Consider the following 4,933-nt stretch of genomic DNA (forward strand, 5'->3'; position numbering starts at 1 on the left):
ATATAACTATCATCGAAACCTTAAGCGTGCGGACCCTACGGGTTCGAAAACAATGTAGACATGACTGAAACATGTTTCCGGTCAATAACCAATAGCGGAACCTGGATGCTCATATTGGCTCCCACATATTCTACGAAGATCTTTATCGGTCAAACTGCATAACAACATACGTTGTTCCCTTTGTCATCGGTATGTTACTTGCCCGAGATTCGATCGTCGGTATCTCAATACCTAGTTCAATCTCGTTACTGGCAAGTCTCTTTACTCGTTCTGTAATACATCATCTCGCAACTAACTCATTAGTTGCAATGCTTGCAAGGCTTATAGTGATGTGCATTACCGAGTGGGCCCAGAGATACCTCTCCGACAATCAGAGTGACAAATCCTAATCTCGAAATACGCCAACCCAACATGTACCTTCGGAGACACCTGTAGAGCTCCTTTATAATCACCCACTTACGTTGTGACGTTTGGTAGCACACAAAGTGTTCCTCCGGTAAACAGGAGTTGCATAATCTCATAGTCATAGGAACATGTATCAGTCATGAAGAAAGCAATAGCAACATACTAAACGATCAAGTGCTAAGCTAACAGAATGGGTCAAGTCAATCACATCATTATTCTAATGATGTGATCCCGTTAATCAAATGACAACTCATGTCTATGGTTAGAAAACTTAACCATCTTTGATTAACGAGCTAGTCAAGTAGAGGCATACTAGTGACACTATGTTTGTCTATGTATTCACACATGTATTATGTTTCCGGTTAATACAATTCTAGCATGAATAATAAATGTTTATCATGAAATAAGAAAATAAACAATAACTTTATTATTGCCTCTAGGGCATATTTTCTTCAGTCTCCCACTTGCACTAGAGTCAATAATCTAGTTCACATCGCCATGTGATTTAACACCAATATTTACATATGTATGTGATTAATACCCACAGTTCACATCGTCATGTGATCAACACCAGTTTACTAGAGTCAATAATCTAGTTCACATCGTTATGTGATTAACACCCAAAGAGTACTAAGATATGATCATGTTTTGCTTGTGAGAGAAGTTTAGTCAACGGGTCTGTCATATTCAGAGCCGTATGTATTTTGCAAATATTCTATGTCCACAATGCTCTGCATGGAGCTACTCTAGCTAATTGCTCCCACTTTCAATATGTATCCAGATTGAGATTTAGAGTCATCTGGATTGGTGTAGAAGCTTGCATCATTGTAACTTGTTACGACGGGCTCTTTTATCACCTCCATAATCGAGAAATATCTCCTTAGTCCTCACTAAGGATATTCTTGACCGCTGTCAGTGATCTACTCTTAGATCAAAATTGTATTCCTTTGTCAAACTCATAGCAAGGTATACAATAGGTCTGGTTCACAGCATAACATACTTTATAGAACCTATGACTGAGGCATAGGGAATGACTTTTCATTCTCTTTCTATTTTCTGCCATGGTCGGGTCTTGAGTCTTACTCAACTTCACACATTTGCATCACAGGCAAGAACTCCTTCTTTGACTATTCCATTTTGAACTATTTCAAAAATTTATCAAGGTATGTACTCATTGAAAAATCTTATCAAGCGTCTTGATCTATCTATATAGATCTTGATGCTCAATGTGTAAGTAGCTTCACCAAGGTCTTTCTTTGAAAAACTCCTTTCAAACACTTCTTTAAGCTTTCCAGAAAATTCTACATCATTTCCAATCAACAATATGTCATTCACATATACTTATCAGAAAGGCTGTAGTGCTCCCACTCACTTTCTTGTAAATACAGGCCTTTCAAAAAGTCTGTATAAAACCATATGCTTTGATCAACTCATCAAAGCGTATATTCCAACTCCGAGATGCTTGCACCAGTCCATCGATGGATCGCTGGAGCTTGCACATTTTGTTAGCACGTTTCGGATCGACAAAACCTTCTGGTTGCATCATATACAACTCTTCTTCCAGAAATCCATTCAAGAACACAGTTTTGATATCCATTTGCCAGATTTCATAAAATGTGGCAATTGCTAACATGATTCGGACAGACTTAAGCATCGTTACGAGTGAGAAAATCTCACCATATTCAACACTTTGAACTTGTTGAAAACCTTTCGCAACAAGTCAAGCTTAGTAGATAGTAACACTACTATCAGTGTCTGTCTTCCTCTTGAAGATCCATTTATTTAACTTGTCTTGTTGATCATCGAGCAAGTCAATCAAAGTCCATACTTTGTTCTCATACATGGATCATATCTCAGATTTTATGGCCTCAAGCCATTTCGCGGAATTTGGGCTCATCATCGCTTCCTCATAGTTCGTAGGTTCATCATGGTCTAGTAACATGACTTCTAGAACAGCATTACCGTACCAGTTTGGTGCGGATCTTATTCTGGAAGACCTACGAGGTTCGGTAGTAACTTGATCTGAAGCTTCATGATCATCATCATTAGCTTCCTCACTAATTGGTGTAGGAATCACAGGAACTGATTTCTGTGATGAACTACTTTCCAATAAGGGAGCAGGTACAGTTACCTCATCAAGTTCTACTTTTCTCCCACTCACTTCTTTCGAGAGAAACTCCTTCTCTAGAAAGGATCCATTCTTAGCAACGAATAACTCGCCTTAGGATCTGTGATAGAAGGTGTACCCAATAGTTACCTTTGGGTATTCTATGAAGATGCACTTGTCCGATTTGGGTTCGAGCTTATCAGGTTGAAACTTTTTCATATAAGCATCGTAGCCCCAAACTTTTAAGAAACGACAACTTTGGTTTCTTACCAAACCACAGTTCATAAGGCGTCGTCTCAACGGATTTCGATGATGCCCTTTTTAAAGTGAATGTAACTGTCTCTAATGCATAACCCCAAAAACGATAGTGGTAAACCGATAAGAGACATCATTGATCGCACAATATCCAATAAAGTGCGGTTACGACGTTTGGACACACCATAACGCTATAGTGTTCCAGGTGGTGTGAACTGTGAAACTATTCCACATTGTTTTTATATGAAGGCCAAACTCGTAACTCAAATATTCTTCTCCACGATCAGATCACAGAAACTTTATTTTCTTGTTACGATGATTCTTCACTTCACTCTGAATTTCTTTGAACATTTCAAATGTTTCAGACTTGTGTTTCATTAAGTAGATATACCCATATCTGCTCAAATCATCTGTGAAGGTCAGAAAATAACGATACTTGCCACGAGCATCAATACTCATTGGACCGCATACATCGGTATGTATTATTTTCAACAAGTCAGTAGCTCGTTCCATTGTTCCGGAGAACAGAGTTTCAGTCATCTTGCCCAAAAGGCACGGTTCGCAAGCATCAAATGATTCATAATCAAGTAATTCCAAAAACCCATCAGCATGGAGTTTCTTCACGCGCTTTACACCGATATGACCCAAACGGCAGTGCCACAAATAAGTTGCACTATCATTATTAACTTTACATCTTTTGGCTTCAATATTATGAATATGTGTATCACTACGATCGAGATCCAACAAACTATTTTCATTGGGTGTATGACCATCAAAGGTTTTATTCATTTAAACAGAACAACAATTATTCTCCGATTTTAGATGAACAACCGTATTGCAATAAACATGATCAAATCATATTCATGCTCAATGCAAACGCCAAATAACATTTATTTAGATTCAACACTAATCCCGAAAGTATAGGGAGTGTGCGATGATGATCATATCAATCTTGGAACTACTTGCAACACTCATCGTCACTTCCCCTTTAACTAGTCTCTGTTTATTCTGTAACTCCTGTTTCAAGTTACTAATCTTAGCAACCGAACAAGTATCAAATACTCAGGGGCTACTATAAACACTAGTAAGGCACACATCAATAACCTGTATATCAAATATACCCTTGTTCAATTTGCCATCATTTTTATCCACCAAATATTTAGGGTATTTCCGTTTCCAATGACCATTTCCTTTGCAGTGTAAGCACACAGTTTCAGGCTTTGGTTCAGCTTTGGGCTTCTTTGTGGGAGTGACAACTTGCTTGTCATTCTACTTGAAGTTCCCTTTCTTTCCCTTTGCCCTTTTTCTTGAAACTAGTGATCTTGTCAACCATCAACACTTGATGCTCTTTCTTGATTTCTACCTTCGTCGATTTCAACATCACAAAGAGCTCGGAAATCGTTTTCATCATCCCTTGCATACTATAGTTCATCACAAAGTTCTACTAACTCGGTGATGGTGACTAGAGAACTCTATCAATCACTATCTTATCTGGAAGATTAACTCCCACTTGATTCAAGCGATTATAGTACCCAAACAATCTGAGCACATGCTCACTAGTTGAGCGGTTCTCCTCCATCTTTTAGCCATAGAACTTGTTGGAGACTTCATATCTCTCAACTCGGGTATTTGCTTGAAATATTAACTTCAACTCCTGGAGTATCTCATATGGTCCATGACGTTCAAAACGTCTTTGAAGTCCCGATTCTAAGTCGTTAAGCATGGTGCACTAAACTATCAAGTAGTCATCATATTGAGCTATCCAAACGTTCATAACGTCTGCATCTGCTCCTGCAATAGGTCTGTCACCTAGCGGTGCATTAAGGACATAATTCTTCTGTGCAGCAATGAGGATAAACCTGAGATCACGGATCCAATCCGCATCATTGCTACTAACATCTTTCAACACAATTTTCTCTAGGAACATATCAAAAATAAACATATAAAAGCAACAACGCAAGCTATTGATCTACAACATCATTTGCAAAATACTACCAGGACTAAGTTCATGATAAATTTAAGTTCAATTAATCATATTACTTAAAAACTCCCACTTAGACAGACATCTCTCTAGTCATCTAAGTGATCACGTGATCCAAATCAACTAAACCATGTCCGATCATCACGTGAGATGGAGTAGTTTCAATGGTGAACATCACTATGTTG

The sequence above is a fragment of the Triticum aestivum genome, chromosome 3B (assembly GCF_018294505.1).
Source record: "Triticum aestivum cultivar Chinese Spring chromosome 3B, IWGSC CS RefSeq v2.1, whole genome shotgun sequence".
NCBI lineage: Eukaryota > Viridiplantae > Streptophyta > Magnoliopsida > Poales > Poaceae > Triticum > Triticum aestivum.